Source organism: Elephantulus edwardii, unplaced genomic scaffold, assembly GCF_000299155.1.
Source record: "Elephantulus edwardii isolate Elephantulus edwardi_28Jun2011 unplaced genomic scaffold, EleEdw1.0 scaffold00046, whole genome shotgun sequence".
Lineage (NCBI taxonomy): Eukaryota > Metazoa > Chordata > Mammalia > Macroscelidea > Macroscelididae > Elephantulus > Elephantulus edwardii.
In genome coordinates, this window is record NW_006399796.1 from 19691269 (window position 1) to 19715238 (window position 23970).

At 38.1% G+C, this 23970-nt stretch overlaps 1 pseudogene; it reads left to right on the forward strand.

The window, feature by feature from the left end:
* Positions 1 to 23970, forward strand: part of LOC102849193 — a 115753-nt pseudogene that overhangs the window by 8524 nt on the left and 83259 nt on the right.

Below are 23970 nucleotides of genomic sequence, written 5' to 3' on the forward strand. Positions count from 1 at the left end.
GCCACTCCTCCTTCCACGCTTGTCTAATCGGGGAGCTCCACCCCACTCTCAGTCCGCATTGGGTAGCCAACCATTAACACATTTGACACATCCGTGTCACAGTGTTCAGCCTCACAGCAACCACAAGTGACTGTGGGACGGCAACTTGTACACCAGGGCTATACGACCTAGAGGAATGTCTGAACAAAACAATGAAAGACTGGGCCCTTTTGGGGATGAAGCTGCTGTTGCCTTCAACGCAAGGCCAAGCATGGCTCCTGGAGGCAGAGTCGCCTTTCTCCAGAGACCGCCACAACACAACACAACACAACACAACACAACACAACACCACTCCCACATACACAGAACCATCCTCTCTGGCCAAAGTATCACAGCCACCTGGGTGGAGCAAACCTGGGCGATTATGGTCATCTCCTTCCTTCTCTTCTCCTTTTGGGCTTGAAGCCACTATTGCCTTCAACACTAGGCCAAGCGTGGCTTCCCTGGCTCCTGGAGGCAGAGTCGCCTTTCTCCAGAGACTGCCACAACACAACAACTGTTCTCTTGGTAGTCCATGGTATATTCAATACTCTTCTCAATTGATCAAAGACATTAATTCTCTTTCTAAGATCCTGAGTCATTGTCCAGCACTCTGATGAATAGGAAGCAATTGAGAAGACTATGGCCTGGATCAGGTTCACCTTAGTCTCCAGACTGACCTTGTTGCTCTTCAATACTCTGGAGAGGTCCCTGACAGCTGACTTTCACAATATAAATTCATCTCGATTTCCTGGCTGCTGGTACCAAGAATGTTGATTGTGGAGCCAAGCAAACTAAAGCTGTTAGCAATCTCAGCCTTTTCACCATCTATCATATTGATGCCAGTTGGCCCAGTGGTGAGAATCTTCGTTTTCTTGATGTTGAGCTTCAGTTCATATTGAAGGCTGCAGTCCTTGATCTTCTGCAGCAAGCACTTCAGGTCCTCCTCAGTTACAGCAAGCAGGGTTGTGTCATCTGCATAATGCAGACTGTTGATGAATCTTCCCTCAATCCTGATGCCACATTCCTACTCACACAGCCCACCTTCCTGGATGATCTGTTCTGCACATAGATTGGAAAGGTAGGGATACAGAATATATCCCTGGCATACACTCTTTATATTTTGAACCATGTAGTGTCTCCTTGTTCTGTTCTGATGACTGCCTCCTAGTCCAAGTATAAGTTTCACATAAGCACAATCAAATGCTCTGGGATTCTCATTCTTCTCAGAGTCAGCCACAGTTTGTTATGATCGACACCGCCAAACACTTTTGCATAGTCAATGAAACACAGGTAGACATTACTCTGGTACTCCCTGCTTTGAGGCAAGATCCATCTAACATTAGCTATAATATCCCTAGTACCATGGCGTCTTTTAAACCTAGACTGCAAGATGTGCAAAATATTGATGTACTGTTCTAGTCACTTTTCGATAATTTTCAGTGGAATCTTGCTTGCATATGGTATTAATAATGTTGTTGTTGTTTAATACTGTCGAGTCGTAGACGACTCATAACGACCCTATGAACGAACAGCCTGAGCACTGTCGTACATAGAGTTTCCGGAGGCAAGCCATTTTGGAAGTGGATGCCGCTCCTGCTTCCAGGCTTGATTTAGTCGGGAAGCTCCAGCCAACACTGTCCACCATGGGTGCCCATTACCACGATTGGCACATCACTGTCACAGGCTTCAGCATCATAGCAACCATAAGTTACCTCTGTACAGCAACGCACAGACCAGTGCTATGATAGTGTTCAATAATTTTCACACTCTGTCAGGTCACTTTTCTTTGGAATGGGAACAAATATAGATCTCTTCTAGTCAGTTGGCCATGTGGTTGGTCCTCCAGATTTCTTAGCATAACTTGATGAGTGCATCTAGGACAACATCTGTTTATTGAAATATGCCACTTGGTATCCCATCAATTCCTGGAGCCTTGTTATTTGCCAATTCTTTCAGAGCAGCTTGAACTTGTTTCTTCATCACCACAGGTTCTTGCTCATATGTTGTTTCATGAAATTTTTCCATGTCAGCCAATTCCTTTTGGTATAGTGACTCTGCATACTCCTTTCATCTTTGTTAAAATGCTTCTTGGATCATTTAATATTCTGCCCAAAGCATCCATAAGTATTGTAACTCATGACCTTAATTTACTTTTCAATTCCTTCAGCTTAAGAAATGCTGAGTGAGTTTGGTCCTTTTGATTTTCTGACTATCGCTCTTTGCACATTTCATTACAATATTTTACTTTGCCTTCCTGAGCTGCCCTTTCAAATCTTCTGTTCAGCTCCTTAACTTTTTGATTTCTTCCCTTTGCTTTGGTTTCTCAGCACTCTAGTGCAATATTCAGTCTCATCTCACATCCATCTTGGTCTTTTCTTCTTCCTCTGCCTTTGTAATGACCTTTTGCATTCATCATGGGTGATATTCTTGATATCCTCCATAACTTAGTTGGGTTTTGCTCAGTAGTGTCCAAGGTCTCAAACCTGTTTCTGAGATGGTTTTGAAATTTGAGTGGAATAGACTCAAGGTTGTATTTTAGTTCCCATGGATTTGATTTAATTTTCCTTAGCTTCAGCTTGAACTTGTATATGAGTAGTTGGTGGTTTGTTCCACAGTCAGCACCTGGCCTAGTTTTCACAGCTGATTTCAAGCTTCTCCAGGGGTTCTTTACACAGATATAATAGATTTGATTCCTATGCATACCATCAGGTGAAATCCATGTGTATAGTCTGCATTTGTGTTTCTTATAAAAGGTATTTTCAATGAATAAGTCATTGAATGTACAGAATTTTATCATTCTATCTCCAGCCTCATTTCTGCCACTTAGTCTATGTTTTCCAACTATTTTTCTTCTCTGTTTCCAACTTTTGCATTCTTGTCCCCCATTATTATTAATGCATCTCGATTGCATGTTCGATCCATTTCTGACTCAAAATATCGGTAGAAATCTTCTATTTCTTCCTCTTTGGCTTTAGTTGTCAGTGTATATATTTGAATGATAGTGGTATTTACTGGACTTCCTTGTATGTGTGTGCATATTATCTTGTCACTCCCCACATTGTATTTCAAGATGGATCTAGAAATGACATTTTTAATTATGAAAGCAACCCCATTTTTTCTCATCTTTTCATGTACAAATAGGTTGTTGTTGTTTTTATGTGCCATTGAGTCATCTGTGACTCATAACAACCCTATATACAACAGTACTAAACCCTGCTCTATCCTGTATCAATCTCACTGTCTCTGACACACCTACTACCATAACCCTGGTCACTGAATCAATCTATCTCATTGAGACTCTTCCTCTCCTGCACTGTTCCTCCACCCTCCCAAACATAACATCCCTCTCCAAAGACTGCTCCCTCCTTATAACGTGTCTAAATTATGTCAGACAAGGTTTCAGATTCCTTGCCTCCAAGGAGCAGCCTCTCCAGGGTAAACTTCTTTGTTCTCTTAGCAATCCATTGTATATTCTACTCTTCTCCAGCACCACAGCTCAAAAGCATCAATTCTCATTCCATCACCCCTAGTAGAATCAGAAAATCAAAGGAGCTTAACTCATCTGGCATTTTTCTTAAGTTGAAGGAATTTAAAAACAAATTCAAGCTCAAATTGCAATAGCTAAAGATGCTATGGGCAGAATAGTGAATGATCTAGGAACATCAAAAGAAGATCAAGGAGGGAAGGTGTGTCCGAGATGGTGAGATAGGCTCAGAATAGACCAAGGTTCAGAGTTATTGTTTATACTAGGGTTGCTATGTGTCATAGTCTACTTGAATACACATGACAACAGCAATTACATTCTTGAGATAATCTCAAATTCAGGTGGCATACACTCAATATGGTAATTTGACTCTTGTGTACTTATTTTAACTTTATTCAGGTTCAACTTGCACTTACAAAGAAAAGATATATTTGTTCTCAAGTAGCTGTTGACTTTGTTTTAATTGTTGTTATTGTCTTATTCCAAAAATTTGGTTGATTTGATATGTGTATATTCTATCTAGTAAAAATCATGAGTCCAAGTTGGTTTTGTGCTTTATAAAAGAGATATGTAGTCCTCGACCATACAAAATTCTATAGTGTGATCTGTGGCAAAATGGCATCTCTAATTCATTAGCTTTGATGATTTCTACCATATAGCTAAGTGAGACTATGCAAACCAAGTAGGTAAGCAACTCATGGTGGGATTGATTAATTTTCCTCATCCCATCAAGTTGAAACTAAACAGTATTTTAAACAGGATTTGCAGCTGAAGGCCACTCCAATACTCTGGTGGGTAAGGCATTATACTTGCTACAGTTCTTATCCATCAAGTGTCCCAAGGAAAAAGGAGCACCAATCTTCTCTCATGTGAGTTATAGCTTCTGAAAGCTCACTATAGGGACTGCTATGAGTTGCTTATGACTCAGTGTCAAGCACTCAATAGAAGTCTGTCTCTCAATGCTTCTTGCCCTAACATGGTAGCCAATTCATAACTGTCCTTTCAGCAGAATTTTGGAGACTGTAAATCACACTGGGGAAGACTGTTCATATCTTTCTTTCAGAATTGTTTGTGGACATATAGCAGCAGAAGATGTCAGTCTCTCTACCAACAAGTAAAGTGAAGCAGAGTATTCAGAGCACAAGCATCCTTCAGGAAAAGAGATCCTGTGCCAGACAGTTGGGTAGTAACAACCACAGTAGACATGAGACAGAGCTGAGTTGAGACTTCGCCTCATAAAGCCAGGGCCACTGACCTGCACCCAAGTTTATTGGAGGGCTAGGAGAAGATGCCCCAATTGGCAAGACTAAGAGAGTTTGTTTTAATTACCTCAAAGCTGAAGGTAAAAGTACCTATGCTTGAGGAATTCTCCTGATTGTGGAAATTATTATCTGCTGCCGACCTGAATTACAACCTTTCAATTTCCCTATAAAACCCCATAACCTGAGTATGGCTCTGTGAGATCTGTGTAGTAATTGTAAGTGATTTCAGTTTTATTAGTGAAGCAGAGCGATTGGTGATAGAATATAAGTAGCTACTGTAATGTGTTCTGTTGTATTCTGTTGTACAGATTCTCATCACTGGACCAATTGGCAGCATCAGGATGGATGTTAAAGAGATTGAGATTGCTCACAACTCTAGTTTGCTTGGCTCCACAGTCAACACTCTTGGCAACAGCAGCCAGAAAATTAAAAGAGGCATTGTGATGGGAAAGTCTGCTGTTAGGGACCTCTCCAAAGTACTGAAGAGCAATGGTGTCTCTCTGGAGACTAAGGTGCATCTGAAACAGGCCATGGTCTTTGCTATCACTTGTTATGCATCAGAGTTGAACAATGACTAGGGAGGATAGAAGGAGAATTGATGCCTTTGAGCTGTGGTGCTGGAGAAGAGTACTGAGTGTACAATGGACTGCCAAGAAAACAAACAGATTCAACCTGGAGAGGGTTAAACCAGGCTGCTCCTTGGAGGCAAGAATTTTGAGGCTTCATCTGACATACTTTGGACATGTTGCAAGGAGGTCTTTGGAGAGGGACATCATGCTTGGGAGGGTGGAGGGACAGTTAAGGAGGCGAAGACCCTCTATGAGGTAGATTCAGTAACTGGGTTAATCAGGATGGGTGTGTCAGCGGTAGTACAATTGGCACAAGACAGAGCAGGGTTTAGGGCTGTTGTACATAGATAGGGTCGCTATGAGTCGCTAGCGACTCGATGGCTCATAACAACAACGACAACAACAACTTTAATGTAGATATCCTACCAGACTACAGGAATTCTCATTCTGGATGTTGTTGATGAGACTCTTCCCCTCTGTGAAGTTCATAAAGTTCAGACTCAGTTATCCTTAAACCATCTACAATCTTTTTGCATTTCTATAATTAGGTCATTTTCCCCCATTTCTATAATTAGGTCATTTTCCCCCAATTGCTCTTCCTTTTTGTTTTCAGTTTTTGCATTCTAATGACCAGTTGTGATTAATGCATCTTGATTGCATGCTTGATCAATTTCTGACTGCAGAAATAGGTAGAAATTTTCATTTTCTTCAAGTTTGGCTTTAGTAGTGTTTGTATAAATTTGAATAATAATCATCTCAACTGGTTGTCTTTGTATGCTATAGATATTATCCTATCAGTGACAGCATTGTATTTTAGCATAGATCTTGAAATACTCTTTTTGATGATACCTAAAACAGCCAAACTCAGTGCATTTCAGCTCAGTAATGTATAGAACATTAAATTTCATGTATTCCACTTCGTTTTTGACAGCTTATAATTTTCCTGGATTTATACTTTGAACATTCCAATTATTAATGGATCTTTGCAGCTGCTTCTTCTCATTTTAATATGCACCACATCATAAAATGAAGGTCTTTATTCACTGAAAACCCGAGTGTCTCATATTTCAACCTTATGTTAATGTTCTGTAGTTATTCATAAGGCTTTCAATGGCTTATTATTTTGGAAGTGGGTCATCAGGCCTTTTGTCTTCCATCTTTTTTTTTCAGACCTGTTTGTTTTCTAGTCTGCCATCATGTGGAAGCTCTGTTGAGACTTTTCCAGCATGTGTGATCCCTTTGGTGTTTGAAATACTTGTCACATAAGTTCCGTCATCATAACAAGCAAGTCACCACACCACAGTATGAGAACTGAGGGTGATAATGTGAGGATTCTCATAAATTCATTGCCCTCCAGTTAGAATTGACTTATAGCTGGTCCTCCAGTGCAGTGTCTACGGCTATAATCTGCAGGGAAGGAGATTGCTCATCTTTCTCCCACAGAGTTGCTTGTGGATTCAAATCATCAGTGAGGTGTTGCCTTTGGGATAACAGTACAACTTTCTAAGGGCTATACCACCTTTGCTCCCTGGGATGAAGATTAGAAAATAAAATTAATACACGTAGATCAGCAGTTCTGAAAGAAAGAGATGAGCAAACTTTTGCAGTGTGATTTACAGCCTCCAAAATCCTTCTGCAAGATAATCTACGAGTTGGGTACCACTTGAAGGCAATGAGCTTTGAGAGACAATCTGACTACTGAGTGTTTGTCAATGAGTGAGGTTTCTCAAAGCATGGTCAATGATACTTATTGCTAGATTCTGTCCCTGAGTATAAGAAGGGCTTTCCTAAATAGTATTCATTGGGCTGAACAACTTTCAAACCCCAAACCCATTGCCATGGAATCAATTCTGACTCATAATGTAGTAACAGCTTATAAGTTAAGCATTGTTGTTAAGTTCTATTGGGTTGAATATGACTGATAGCAACCTTATGAACAACAGATTTGAATCTTGTCATATCCTGTGTTATCTTCACACCTCCTGATGTACTAGAGCCAATTGAGGCAGTGGCTGTTCAATCCACCTGGCCAAAGGGCTTCCTTCCCTTCTGTTAAACATTAGAGAAGCCATATTATGTTAGCGTTAGAGAAACCATTTTGTTTTAACAGCAATTTTAAGAAATACATATATATCAGTAATTTTAGCAATAATATGTGTTGCTAAGGTTTTGCTTTCTAATACAAGCTGACTAGTTACCACTTCCTAACTACATCCTATATCTGGCCTGGGATCCTGCAAACCCATGAGAAGTCAGCAACAATAATAACTCCTGAATGTGAAAAATTCTCAATTGTCAACCACAATGAACTTTGTGTAACCCCTCATGCCCAATCTCTGTATATAAACCCTCTGAATCTGAACATTTGAGCATTAGCCAACATTCATGACCTGTACATTAGTAAAGAATTTGTTGCCTTCTAAACTTGGCTGAGTGTTTAGAATCTCACATTTTTTTTGCCATAACCATAGTAACCCTCCATTGGGTTTCTGAAGCCAAAAATCTTTACGAAGCAGATGTTTTAATGTTTTTCCTGTGAAGTAACTGATAGATTAAAACTGTTAACTTGTTCAGTTAGCAGTGTGATGCATTGTACACTCTAATAACAGGGATCTTTGGATTAAGATTTCAAAGAGAATTAATTATTTAGTTAATGGAAATGTGGCAAAATGGAATAATTTCTGGAATTAAGATCCCAGAATCATTAAATTTAGTTATACTTTCAGGAAGTGTAGTTTCCTGAAATCAAAACATTAATTTGGATTATTTTTATTTTTTTAATAAATGCTTTATTCATCTACAAAAAATAATGCCAATTTATTTCAAGTAACCATTACTTACAACTCATTGTTCTGGACCTTGAAACAAGGCAGTTTTCCCTTAGTGTTGAGCAAGAAGTGTTTGAATAAAGATGGTCCTCCATTGATTTGATTTAGATCAGATGGTCAAGTTGGCTTTTAAGATCTCGTCAATTTGAGCTGAGAGTGAATGAAAAGTACTTGTAATAATGTCTATTATAGACAGAAAATAGATTAATGGATTTTAATTAAGAAATTGGGAATGAGTTTAGAGTGTTCTTTATTTCTGCTTAAGCTCTATTAAATTAAAATTTAAATAATTTTATGAAGGTACTTCTCTCTCTCTTTATTGGTTTATGTTGGTAGTAACAGTTGAGTTTTTAAAATAACTATCTAAATTCTAAATATTTCCAAATCCAAAGATGATTTTTTAAAAATTTAAAACATCATCTCACAGTGGACATATTAAAATAATTTAATGATGAGTTTTGCAGTTATTTGGAATGTGATTTCAGAGACTAGTTTATGAAAAGATAATCTCTAGAGATGAAAAGTTAACATTTCCTTGCTATAAGCTATTTGAGATATAGGAATTGACTATTTTTATTACTAGGCCACAGACCCAGCCATTTACCAGAAAAACAATTACCCAACCAAACAGGCAACAACAAAAAAGGCTAAGGATATAAGTACTGTTGAGGATAGAAAGTTGTTTAGGTGACAAGTGGAAAAAATTGAGCATATAACTTTTGTCTATTTTGAATTACTGTATAAGGATACCCCAGAGATGTTGCAGGTTTAGTTCTAGATCACTGTAATAAAGTGAATATTGTAATAAATTGAAGCACATAAAATTTTTTGGCTAACCAGTATATATAAAATTACATTTACAATGTGATATAGTCTATTAAGTGTGATCCTTTTTTTTATCATAAGTTGGAAGCATTATGAGAATTGCCAAAATATGACACAGAGAAAAATGAGAACATATTGTTAACAAAAGTACGTCTTTCTTGGAAATGTAGAGAATCAGTAAAAGTAAAAAAAAAAAAAAGAGGAAGGCTCAACATGGTGAGATAATCTCAACAAATTAACACAGTCACTACAATAGTGAATGCACCATAGTAGAAAATAAGAGGATTGTAGAGGTATTGGACAGGTTATTTTCTATTGTTTACAGGGTTGCTAGTGTCAGAGTTGCCATCCTTTGGTGCTATCCTACAATAATTTGTATTTTCGTTTCATAGGTGAAGAGCAATTTTGCCTGAGGATGACATTGAAGTTGATGTAATGTACGATGTTATGATGGGGCAAAAATGTTTTGCATGTGACAAATTATTTTTGGGGAGCCAAATGGTGAAATTTCTCTGAATTATTTCACTTAAAAAAATGTGTGTGGAAGCTATGTGATGATCCATCAAGATCTGGCAGGCCAAAGCAACAATGGAATGTAACACCATGAATTCCATCACAGTCCTGATTTGACAGAAAAGGATTTCCCCTTGGTATGGTCTTCTTGTTGTTAAATGCTGTTGAGTTGAGTACAAATCATAGCAACCTTATGAACAAAAGATCTGAACCCTGTTCTGTAACTATCACTGTTTCTCTAGTGTTCAGAGTTTTCAGAGGCCTCTCATTCAAGGAGTGGATGTCAATCCTGCTTCCAAATCTTTCTTAATCTGGGAACTCTACCAAAACCTGTTCACCATGGGTAACCACTATGGAATTTGACATACCAGTGACACAGCTTTCCTTATCACAACAACCAAGTTATCTTAATGCAGAAAATTGATAGGCAAGTGCTGTACCACTTAGAGCAATGTTCTCCCTAAACACAATTAAGTCCAAATAGTTTACACCTGATTTTCAATTACATGAAAACAACCTACCCTTCAGAATGCAACTGCTTCACACAGAGGCTCCAAACTGGAGGCTCTTAGTCAGGGCCCAACCAACTTTTAAATACAAAGAAAGGCCCACTCACAAGGTTCCAATTGATTTAAATAAGAGGCTTCCAGACCACTGCTGATTTTTAACTAAATCCATGTGACCAATCAGCTTATACTTATTTGTTAATGAAATAACAATCCTGTGTGAAATGGTTGGATTCTGGAGGGTAAATTATTTTGATTTAATTGAAAGTTGGGTGTAAACTGTTTGGACATTTACAGACTATCTCTGGGAGTATTCCTTCTTTTCCATTTTTTGAAATAAATTAAATAGAATTGGTGATAGGTCTTCTCTGAATTTTGGTAGAATGCAGCTGTGAAGTCATCTGGTCCAGGGCTTTTTTGTGGGGGAGTCTTTTTATGACCTGTACAATTTTATTTTATTTATTTATTTTTTTTTTTGTGATGAATCTGTTGTAGTGTTCTACATCTGTTCAATCTTGGTAACTCATGAGTTTTAAAGAATTTGTCTATTTCCTCTAGTTTTTCAAATATCAGAGTATAGCTTTCATAATATTCCAACATTATAGGTTTAATTTCCTCTGTTCTATTATGATATTACCTCTATCATTCCTCAGTTATTTGTCTTCTTTTTTCTTTTGTTAAATTTGCCAATAGTTTGTCAATTTTATTGACTAATTTGAAAAACAAGCTCCTTGTTTTGTTGATGGTTTCAATTGTTTTTCTCTTTTCTTTCTCATTTATTTTTATAAATTGTATAATTTCATTTCTTCTAGAGGCTTTAGTGTTGGATTGTTGTTCTTTTTTTATTTGATGGAGGTACTGAATTTGATCATTAGTTTTACTTCTTTCTTCTTTTTTTATGTGTATACTTACTGCTATAAATTTCTCCCTGAGGACTGCCCTAGCTGCATCCAGACGTTTTGATATGCTGTGTTTTCATTTTTTTAAACAGGAAATTTTTCATTTCATTCTTTATTTCTTCTAAAACCCAATTGTGTTCTAGCAGGGTGTTATTTAGCTTCCATTTGGGTGACTTTATAAGCTTTATCCTCTTGTCATTAATTTCTAGTTTTATGGCATTGTGGTCTGAAAAGATACTTTGTGTCATACCAATGTTTTTTAAATTTCTTGCTTTGTGCCATAATATGTGATCAGTTCTGGAGAATGTGTTATGTGCACTTGAGAAGAAAGTGAGTTGAGTTTTAATTGGGTACAGTACCTGGAATACATCCACAAGGTCAAGTTGGCTGATTGTATAGCTTAGATCTTCTGCATCTTTGTTAAGTTTCTTGTGAGTTTACCTATTCTTTGAAAAGAATGTTGTGTTAAAATCTGCTACCATTATTGTGATACTGTCTATTCCTTTCTTCAATTCTGTTAACCATTGTTTTATGTGTTTTACAGGTCTATCATTTGGTGCATAGAATTTAACCAAAGTTATGTCTTCTTGATCTACTGTGCCTTTATTTATATAGTATCCTATCTTATTTTTTATGGTGGTTTTCACCCCAAAGTCTATTCTGACAGAGATTAGTATTGCCATGCCTGCTTTTTTGTGGGTGCCAGTTGGGTGGTATATTTTCCCCCAGCTTTAATTTGGAGTCTATCTTTCTCTTAATTTTTGAAAATGTGTCTCTTGTAGACAGCATGCTGATGGGCTTTGTTTTTGTCATCCTTTCTGCTACATTTCCCTCCTCTTAATTTGTGCAGTTAGTCAAGTCATTTTAAGTGTGATTATTGATAGACTGGGTTTTATTGTTGTCATTTTGCTTTGTGGTGTGGGTTTTTGGGTTTTGTTTTGTTTTATTTTTTCTGTTGTTTCTGGTCCATCCACTTTCCTTCAATGTCTGTGTAAAAGACTTCACTTAAATGCTCTTGTAGATTTGGTCTTATTTTCACAAATTTCTTAAGTTCCTTCTTTTCTGAAAAAAAATTACTTTATCCTTCATATTTGATGGACAAATTTTCTGAGTACAGGATCCTTAATTGACAATTGTTTTCTTCCAATTTTCTTTGTATGCTATCTCATTGACTTCTTACTTGCATGGTTTTGGCTGAGAAATCAGAACTTAATCTAAAAAGCAATGATGTCAGTCTGGAGACTAAGGTACACTTAATCCAGGCCATGGTCGTTACACTTACTTGCTATGCATAAGAGAGTTGGACAATGACTAAGCATGACAGAAGAAGAATCAATGCCTTCATGTTATGGTGCTGAAGAATCTTGAACATACCATGGACTGCCAAGAAAACAAATAGGTCTGTCTTGGAGAGCATGAAACGAAGTTTCTCCTTAGAGGTTGTGAATTTGATGCTCCATCTCACATACTTTGGACATGTGGCCAGGAAGGACCGGTTTTTGGAGAAGGAGAGTAGAATAAAAGAGCACGAAAGGAAGATCCTGGATGAGATGGATTGATACAGTAACTGGGGCAATGGTAGTTTGTGTGTCAAAATTAGTGAGAATGGCTCGGGACAGGGCAGGGTTCAGAGCTGCTGTACATAGGGCCAGTATGGGTTACAGGTGACTCGATGGCACATAACAACAACAACAATGGGTAACTTTTTCTCATGCTGCTTTTAGTATTCTAATCTTATCTTTTATTTTGGAGAATTTAATGCTTGTTTTCAAAGCTCTACAACGACATGTCTTGATGTTTTTCTTTTTGGGGTTGTCTTTTTGGTGCTTGCCGAGCTTCCTGAATGTGGATTTCTCCATTCTTCATAATATCTGTAAAGTTGTCTTCTCTTACTTCTTCCACAATTTCCTCAGTGATTTCCCCTGTCCTACTTATATTCTGAAATTCCAATCATAATTGTTACTCCTTTTGATGTCATCCTACATTATTCTAATGTTTTCTTTACGTCTCATTTCTAATTTTTCTTCTAATATTTTTCCATTGAAGTTCTTGTATTCCAGCTCACTGACTGTTCCTTCTCTTCTGTTCTATAATTTTGTCCCTCTAATGTGTTGGTCACTTCTGCCATTTTGGTCTTAATATTCTAGATTACATTTTCATACAATTCTGATGTTTTTATTACTGTTTTGGCTGTATCTTGTTTGCCTTGTGATGATTTTTAAAGTTATTGTACTTCTTTATCTATTTTTTTCCCCTTCCATCTTTTACATTTTCTTCAATAGTTGTACAAGTTTCTCTTCAACAATATATTTCTTTTGGCTCTCTGTCTTGGTAGTATTCACTTTCTTAATGGCTTCCATTGTTCCTTCCATCCTTTGTACTTCTTCTGTAACTGTTCAAATAACTCTCCATCAACATATTTCTTCTGTTTCTCTACCTCTAGGTTATTTCCTTTATTTCTGGCTTCCATTGTTTTTTTCCATCATGTGTACCTTCCTCTGTAGCTGTTTGAATGTTTCCATATCAACATGCATCATTTGCCTTACTAACTCTGGGGTATTCAATAATTCTGTAATATTCTCTGCTGCTGCTGCTCCTTCTTTATTATTTTTTTAAATAAGGCTTGTTTTTTACAGTGTTTGAAGCTGACTCCTGCTTTTTTGACATTACATGTCTGCTTAAGTTGTTGAGAGTTTATTATCTTTATAATGTTACTGATCAGTTGCCAGGTTACATTGTTCAATCTATGGGATGGGCCACTTATGGTACTGGAAGTCCTTTTTGGGAAAATTTCCCTTTCCTAAAGTCCTTCAGCTTCTCTGCAGTCGGCAGTTCAGCCCTATAGGAATCTTGCCTTATTGTGGTCCCATCCCCCAAAGTGTATTGTCCTTTTATCTTTAGAGTGGCTGCATCCTCTGACATCTGGTGCTCAGTTTCTGTGCAAGAAGATCTCTTTCAAGTCAGGTTCATTTCTCCCAGCTCAGTGTGTGAGCTGAGAACGTCTTTTCCCTGCTTGTAGTTCTCTGTGTCAAACTCTTGTCTTTTTTGGTCTCTGAGATGGTGCTATAGTGACAGAAATCTCCAAATGGACAGACCTTTCCCCAGGAGAGGTTCACTACCATCTCTTCCCTATACTTGAAAGTGCTGGCTCTGGGGAGGAGTGTTTCACCTGATGGCATCTTCTCTCCTGAAGCTTAATGTATTCCTTTATATCTGAAATAGCATGAGATCTGGTTGCCAGCTTAAGTAGTTTGCTTGTGGCTCTCTGTCCCAAACTCTTTTGTTCTGTTTGGTCCCTGAGATGGCCCTGAAGTTACAGCCATCCTCAAATGGATGGACTTTTTCCGAGGAGATTTTCAGTCCCTTCTCTCCCCTATACCTGAAAGTGATAGCTCTGGGGAAGAGTGTCTCACTTGATGGTTTCTTCTCTCCTCTGTTTAAATATTTTTTTCTAAATTAGTGAAGTATATCATGTTCAAACTCACTGCTGCCAAATCAATTCCAACTCATATCAACTATCCATTAGGTTTCTGAATCTGAAAATTTTTATTGGAGAATCCTGTCTATTTTTTCTCTCACGAAACAGCTCTTATATTTGATATTTTGCATGTGAAACCAATGCATGCAACAGTACTGGAACAGTACATTAACAGAGAACTGCCAGAAGTCCAGGCTGAGTTTAGAAGGGGTCGTGGTACTAGGGATATTGTAGCTGATGTTAGATGGATCTTAGCTGAAAGCAGGGAATACCAGAAGAATGTCTATCTGTGTTTCATTGATTATGCAAAGGCATTTGACTGTGTGTATCATAACAAACTATGGCTGACTCTGAGAAGTGTGGGAAACCCAGAACATTTAATCATGCTAATGAGAAACCTATACTTGGACCAAGAGGCAGTCGTCAGAACAGAGCAGGAAAACACTGCATGGTTCAAAATTGGGAAGGGTGTACACCAGGGATGTGTCCTATCTCCATACCTTTTCAACCTGTATGCAGAGCAGATTATTCGAGAGGCTGGGCTCTATGAGGAGAAGCGTGGCGTTAGGATTGGTGGACAATCTATCAACAATCTGTGTTATGCAGATGACACAACCCTGCTTGCTGAAACTGAGGAGGACCTGAAGCGCATGCTGCAGAGGGTCAAGGACTGCAGCCTTCAGTATGGACTGAGGCTCAATGTCAAGAAGACAAAGATTCTCACCACTGGACCAGTCAGTAGCATCAGGATGGATGGCGAAGAGATTGAGATTGTTCACAGCTTCAGCTTGCTTGGCTCCATAGTCAGCACTCTTTGGCACCAGCAGCCAGGAAATAAAAAAAATGTATTGTGATGGGAAGGTCTGCTGTTAGGGACCTGTCTAAAGTACTCAAGAGCAACGGTGTCTCTCTGGATACCAAGGTGTGCCTGATACAGGCATTGTCTTTGCAATCACTTGTTATGCATCAGAGAGTTGCACAGTGACTAGGGAGGACAGAAGAATTGACGCCTTTGAGCTGTGGTGCTGGAGAAGAGTATTGAATGTTTCATGGACTGCCAAGAAAACAAACAGATCCATCCTGGAGAGGGTTAAACCAGGCTATTCCTTGGAGGCAAGGATTCTGGGGATTTGTCTGACATACTTTGGACATGTTGTAAGGAGAGACAGGTCCTTGGAGAGGGACATCATGCTTGGTAGGGTGGAGGGACAGCGCAGGAGGGGAAGACCCTCTATGAGGTGGATTGATTCAGTGACTGGGGTAATCGGGATGGATGTGTCAGAGACCATGTGATTGGCACAGGATAGAGCAGGGTTTAGGGCTGCTGTACATAGGGTCACTATGAGTCACAAGCGACTTGACGGCACATAACAACAAGAACAACAAACAACATATTTGATATGCTGACCTTGTAGCTAGCCACGCGAAATGAAATACACAATAACAAAACAGTTCTTTTTCTGTGCTCAAATGCCTCAAATATGCTCGATACTTTTCTTGGTGCCAAAGTTATCCCAGAAGAGAACATCTTGTCTCTGCCTACTTAGAATTTGCAATGTTGTTGTTATTGTTAAGTGCTGTTAAGTCGTAGATGACTTATAGCGACCCTATGAACAAAAGACCTGAGCACCATTCATAGTTTCTGGAGGCAAGCCATTTTGGAAGTGGATGCCACTCACTCATGATTCCAAGTCTGTTTTAATCGGGAAGCTCCACCAAACACTGTCCGCTCTGGGTAACCATTATAGCATTTGGCACATCAGTTTCACAGTGTTTAGCATCACAGCATGAAAAACAAAAAAAGTAAAGTGTTCACACACAAACAGTAGTAAAAATTTAATGAGTCCAATAGTGTGCTAAGTATGGTTACAGTTCAGAAAGATGAAGAGAAGCCTTCTCTAGTTTAATATTTAGAAACAAATCATAGGAGGGGTAAAAGGACTAGCAAGTGTTTTGTTTAAAATATTTTTAAAATTATGAACCAAACACAGATCATATAGACAATAATTTGGCACTACTGTGGTGAGTAGTGTCTGAGGTTTTATAAGCTTTCAAGCAGCGATCTAAGACAGAACTATTAGTCTCTTCCAGTCTAGAGAATGGGGTAAAAGGCCACAAAACAGAAACCAGAAACAACCCAACAAGATTCAAGGGAGCAATCAGTTAAAGGATTATTGAACCACATAAACCACAGTCTACAGGACCCAGAGAGAGATCTGAGAGTGTCGTGTATAGAGAGCTGCACTGCTAACTCAAAGGTTGCACTTCTCTATCTGTTTGAATCTACCAGTGGCTCTTCAAGAGAATGCTGGGAAGTTTCCTCCATTATAATTTTCAGCCTTTGAAAAATCTGCCGGAGGGTCAGCTATGAACCACCCCAACTTGCTGACAATGACTTGAGGCTGAGTTTGGACATAACCCATATACTAGAAGCACTTTATGAATGGTACCTGGCTACCTCTATTTACTGTTCTGATTGTGTCACAACAAATGACCATGCATAGAGTTAAGAGAATAGAATATAAAATAAAATTAAGAAAAAATATCACATGTACTGATCTGAAAAAGACCAGAGGAGTTTCAAATATTTTAACCCTTAGCATTCTTCTGACCTGGAACAAACATACATGTCCTATGAATCATCTTGAGCCATATAATGTTATTTTTAGGGGAGGTTGGGTACACTATGACTCAAAACAATCCTATAATCAATAAATTGGAATCTTTTTCTGTCATATCCCATCTTCACAATTTTTCACCATTCCCAAGCTCATTGATGAAGTCACTGTGTCAATCCTTCTCACTGAGAATCTTCCTTTTTTTAATTGACACTCTATAATTCATGATGTCTTCTTTCAAAAATTGGTCATTCTTGATAATAATATGTCCAAAGTATGTGAGACAAAGTTTGGCCATATTTGCCTCTTAGGAGTGCCCTAGTTGTACTTCCTTCAAGACAGATTTGCTTGTTCTTTTGGAATTCAATACTTTTTGCCAATACCATCATCCAAGGCCATCAGTTATATGTCAATCTTTCCTATTATTCATCTTACAACTTTTGGATGCATGTCGTTGTTGTTGTTATGTGGCATCGAGTCACTTGTGACTCAACAGCTCTAAATCCTGCTCTATCCTGTACCAACTTTATCGTCTCTGACACACATACCCTATTACCCCAGTCACTAAATCAATCCATCTCATCAAGGGTCTTCCTCTCTTGCTCTATCCTTCCAACCCTTACACGCATGACTTCTTTCTCCAAGGACTGGTCTTTCCTTGCAACATGCATAAAATATGAAACAGGAATATCATGGCTTGGATTGGGGATTGTTGGTGGACTAGATTGTTGGTAAGAATCTACATTAATTCAAAAGCAGAGTTTGGGGCATGTTATTAGCAGGGGCTATTCTCTTTAAAATTACATTATGTTTGGGAAAGTCAGTGAAAGAAAAGACCCTGAATAAGACATACTGTAATAATGAATTTTATCATAGCTGAAATTGTGAGGATGGATTAGGATTGGGCATGTGTTTGTCCTGTTGCAGACAGTTCACTCTTTGTTAGAGCTGAGTAGAGAGCACCTAACAACAAGAGCTGTCTGGTGTATAGTGTTCCATTTCAACACTCTTCTCTTCATTGTAAGAGAAGATGTTGATTAATTACCTCTATTTCAAGACCACAGCAATTAGGAAAATAGAGAAAGACAGTCACCATATGTATGAGCTTTGAGAAAAGGATCAAAGTTTGACTGATTTAAAGACACACTGAAATTATCTGTTTATGTAAAGCTACAGAATGGAGCTTTGAAGTAACAAACATACACTGAAGATATTAGTGACACTTTTAAAAAGATCTATGAGTTATCTGTGAAGTAAAAGTATTATAGAAGAATAAGATGTCAGAAAGAAAAAGAAATTAGTTCACTTAGTGATTAAAATTTATCTATATAATCAATAGTATATCAATAATTTTTATGAGATTTTACTAACAACTATGTCTTAAAAATTATATTATAAACATCAGAAACATAGCAATCTCTATAGGCTAAAAAAGAAAATAAAATTATGCCTTACTGTGAGATCTTCAGAATGGTAATTATAATATTTTTTATTCCTTTGTGGGATGGATAATTGGCGAAGTTAATTTCTACTTCACAATTTTATGTTAAATAAGTATTTTCCTCTGAAATTAGAAGTTAGTTTTAAACAAAATTATGACAGAATCTGAAAGGGTGTTGGTAGATGGAATTCAAGTCTAATTATAGATAAGTAAACTCTAATAACACTGTTGTTATCTGCCATTGAGTTGTCTGTGACTCATAGCAACCCTATGTACAATAGATCTGAACCCTGCCCTATTTTAAATAACCAATATGTCTTCAACACTTGTGCCCCCATTTATCTCAGTTACTCAGTATTCATATAGTGTAGTAGAGATGAAACTTCCCCTCTATCTGTAGTGTATATTGTTGTTGTTATGTGCCATTGAGTTGCCTGAGACTCACAGCAACCCACTATTCAATAGCTCTGAACTCTGCTCTATCCTAAGCCAATCTCACAGTTTCTGATATACACACTCCCCCAAACTCTGAGTTACTATGTCAATCCATCTCATCCGAGTCTTCCTCTCCTGTGCTGTCCTTCCACCCTTCCAAACATGAAAGCCTTCTCCAGGGACTGGTCCCTCCTGGCCACATGCACAAAGTATGTAAGAGAGAGCTTCAAAATCCTAGCCTCCAAGGAGGAGCCTGTCTCACCATCTCCAGGACAGACCTGTTTGTTCTTTTAATGGTACATTGTAGGTTCAATACTCTTCTTCAGCACACTAACTTGAAGGCATCAAGTCTCCTTCTGTTACCCTTAGTCGTTTTCCAGCTCCCTAATGCATAGCAAGAAATTATGAAGACCACGGCCCGAATGAGGTGTACCTTAGTCTTCAGAAAGATATAATTGCTTTTTAACACTTTGGAGAGATGCCTGACTACAGCTTTCCCCAGTATAATTTGTCTTTTGATTTCTTGACTTCTGGTGCCAACAGTGTTGATTGTGGATCTGAGCAAGCTGAAATTGTTGACAACCTCAACCACTTTCCTATCTGTCATGGTGCTGCCAATCTGTTCTCTGGTGAGAATCTTTGTCTTCTGGATGTTGATCTCCAATCCATATTTAAGACTATAATCCTTGACCTTCTGCAGCAAGTGCTTCACGTCCTTCAAAGGTTTGGTAAGGAGGTGATGGTGTCTGCATACATAGGTTGTTGTTGATGAATCTTCTTCCAATCCTGATGCCACACTCCTCATAAAGCCCAGCCTCCTGAATTATCTGTTCTATAGATAGATTGAAAATGTAGGGAGATAGGGTTCAAGCAGGAATTATAAGATGTAGTACCATTGCTGTCAGATGGATCCTGGCTGAAAGTAAAGAATACCAGAATAATGTATATTTATGCTTCATTGACTATGCAAAAGCATTTGACTGTGTGGATTATAATAAGCTGTGGCTGACATTGGGAAGAATAGGAATCTCAGAGCACTTGATTGTGCACATGTGGAACCTATACCTGGAAAACGAGTCTGTTATGTGAACAGAACAGAGACGCATTGCATGGTTTGGAATTGGGAAGGGAGTGCACCAGGGTGGCTTTCTCTCTCCATATCTATTTAACTATATGCTGAGCAAATTATCTGAGATGCTGGACTCTATAAAGAGGAGTGTGGCTTCAGGATTGGAGAGAGACTCACCAATAAGCTGCATTATTCAAATAAAACAACCTTGCTTGCTGAAAGCAAGGAAAACTTGAAGCAGTTGTTGCAGACCAAGGAATGCAGCCTTTGGTATGGATTGCATTTCAATGTCAAGAAAAAAAAAAGTTTCTTACTACTGGACAGACAGCGTCATGATGGATGGAGAAGAGATTGAAACTTCATCTTGCTTGAATTCACAGTTAACACCTTTGGTACCGGATTTAGGAAATAAGGAAATAACTATTTCTCTCAGAAAATCTGCAGTAATGGACTTCTCCAAATTATTGAGGCATAATGATGTGAGTTTGAGGACTAAGGTGCATCTGATTCAGGTCATGATCTTTCTGATTACTTGTTATGCATCAGAGAGCTGGACAATGAATAAGGATGACAAGAAAAGAATTGATGCCTTTGAGCTGTGGTGTTAGAGAAGAGTACTGAATATCATATGGATGGCCAAGAGAACAAACATACATGTCTTAGAGAAGGTGAAGCCAGATTGCTTTTTGGTGGCAAGAATGATGAGGCTTTGCCTCACATACTTAGGATATGTTGTTAGGAGGGGATGTATTTTGGAGAAGGACATGGTGCTTGGAAAAACGGAATGTTGTTGAAGGAGAAGACCCTCAAGCAGATGGATTGATTTGGTGACTGCTGCAATGGGCTCTTGTGTGTCATGAAGTGTGAGGATGGTGCGGGACAGAACAGGGTTCAGATCTTTTGTTCATAGGATCACTTTGAGTCATACTCGACTCAACAGCACCTAACAACAACAATGGAGACAGGGTGCATCCCTGAAGTTCTTCTTTCTTGTTTTTGAACCATGCAGTTTTCCTTGCTCTGTTCTGATGACGGCTTCATACTCCACGCATAGTTTTTCCATGAGTACAATTAAGTGTATGGAGATTCCCTTTTTTCCTCGCTGTTTGTTGCGATCCACACAGTCAAATGGCTTTGCATACTTAATGAAGCACAGACAGACATTTCTCTGATACTCTTGGCTTTCATACATGATTCATCTGATATTGTTATGTGCTGTCGAGGCACCTGTGACTCATAGCAATCCTATGGACAACAGCTCTGAAGCCTGCCCTTTCCTAAGTCAGTCTCAGTGACTGCAACACATCTACTCTCATTGCCCTAGTCACTGTATCAATCCATGTCATCCAGAGTCTTCCTCCCCCACACTGCTCTTTCACATTTCCGAGCATGATGTCCTTCTCCAAGGCCACAAGCCCAACGTATGTGAGATAGATTTCCAAAATCCTAGCCTCCAAGGAGGAGTTTGGGTCACCCTCTCCAAGAGAGGCCTATTTGTCTTCTTGACGGTCCATGATATGTTCAAGATTTTTCTCCAGCACCACAACTCAATGGCATCAATTCTTCTTCTGTCAAGATTTTGCTTGTGTGTGGCATCAGTGTTGTTGTTCAGTAATTTCCATCCCATTTATCATTACTCGGTCAACTTTATTTGGGCTTTTGTCATGGGGCATTTTATATCCTTATCAGTTTCTTTCCTGAATGGGAGTCAGAAGTTCTCATCTCTCCTTGCAGAGAAGATAAAGAAATTAGATTTAAACCTACAATAATCAGACATACCTGTATGGATTTTCCATTTGAAAGTGGTAGGATTAGTAATGTAATGCAGGATGTAGGAATAGGGACACTAATAGTTTCTTAGTGCTGCTTCCAAGATTGAATATCTGCTGCAGATAGGTGTTGACCGCAATACCAGTGTCAGCTGGGTTCAACTTTTGGTATTATTTGACACCATACAAAGGCAGAATGCTCAATAGTCTAGTTCTGTATTAATATTAGAGCCTTTGTTTTAATTGCATTTGCTTTCCAAATCATACTAGTGAATCTAATTACATAGTTACTTTCTAGTCAACTAGTCATGTAGCTTTATATATATATATAGTAGAAGAAAATGTTACCTGGCCATGTATCATTGTCAATCTTTTCTCAAGGTCACCATAATGTTAGAGCCCATCATTGTGGCTGTTATGCCAATCTAGCTCATTAAAGTACTCTATTGCTCTCTTAGGCTTTCTACTTCATCAAATACAAAGTTCTTCTTTATTGAATGACATCTTCCAGTGATGGGTCCAAAACAAACTAGTCATATAATGTTCAGTTGTGATTCAAATGTACCCCTTGCGATCCCACATCTGGAAAAAATAGTTATTTTAAATTTAAAAATAACTATTTTTCAGATGTGGAATCACAAAATATTAACCTTAGCCTGTAAGTAGTAAGAGCTCAAAGGGTTTTAGTCTAATCTAAAAGTTTCCACCATGGATGCCCTTCCTGGTATTTGAAATGCCAACAACATTGCTTCCCACATCACAACAACATACAAACTATTGAAGCATGGCACACGGACACCAGAATAACAGAATAAGTTTATTCTGTTAGCTAATAGAATACGTCTAAATGCATGATAATTATTGCACATAAGGAGTCCCTGGGTAACACAGTGAAGTACTCAACTTTTAATGAAAAGGCTGAAATTTTGAACTCTCCCAGATATTCCTTGATAGAAAGGTCTGACTGTCTGTATCTGAAAATTTCTAACTAAGAAAACCCATGGAGAACTTCTAATTCTGAAACATGAGATCATCCTGATTCAGAATCTACTTGATCACCATGGCAATGCCTCTTTATTCCTTTTAAATTCTTAGATATATTCCTTTATCATTAAACTATCCAGAACAGATTCTATTGTGGTAACTAAGTATTCTGACTCATATGCCACTGTAGCTCAGAAACTGGATGAAAAAAGAAATTGTTTAAGCTATTTAAATCTTTACTGGAAGAATTTATCTGAAGTCAATGCATTGAATGTCTGTGTTCTAAAAGAGTTTAGAAACAAGAGCAGCAGAGTATAAAGACAAGTGCATGGCCTGCAGAGCTTTGGGTCTGTATCTTAATGGGTCCATTACTAGCTATGGATAAGCAGCTTAACCTCTTTGATTCTCAATTGTATTACATATGATAGATAATTATTACACCTAATGATGGCTAGGATTAAACTGGATATTGTTTATAAAGTATTAATGGCATGCTTTACACTTCAAACTGACTGACAAAGAGCTTTTATTTGGCTTTGCTAATACATATTGCATTGGCCAATTTTGAGTTTCAGAGACTATAATCCATTCTAGCTATTTTAAATAAAGAGGGATTTATTTGAGAAGATTAAATCACTTACAGAATGGACAGCAGGGCTGAAGAAATGGAGTCTTGGAGAGTTGAGAAACAACTCATAAAGCCAACCTTTGAATATGCTATCGAGAAAGCTTGACCAATAATACATAACAGCAGAAAGCTGATGTCCAGGAAGCTTCTACAAAAGTGTGCTGAATCAGAAAGCCATAATTCTGATTTCCATCACCACAGCCTACACAGCTATGGTGGCTTAGGAGCAAGGAGTTGTAATACCAACTCAGAAGCGAGTGGTCTGAATCCAACAGCTGCTTTGTGGGAAGGAGATGGACTATTTCCTGTTCAACTTGCAGTCTCTGAAAACTGTTCAAGAGTGAGTTTTGATGAATCAATAAAATAAAATAAAATAAAATAAATAAAAGAAAAGTTCTGAGTCAATAAAACATAACAATACAAATCACCACAACTTAATGTGGCCTTTTTTGAGTTTTTTGTTAATAGCATCATAAAGCATGCATACTTCTGCACCTTTCATTCAACATTATGTTTATGAGATTTATATTCCATTCTGTGTTTGAGCTGTTCATTTTTTTTGTCATTGTTACATAGTTGTTGTTATGTGTTTTCAAGTCACCTGTAATTCATAGCAACCCTATGTACAATAGGTCTAAACC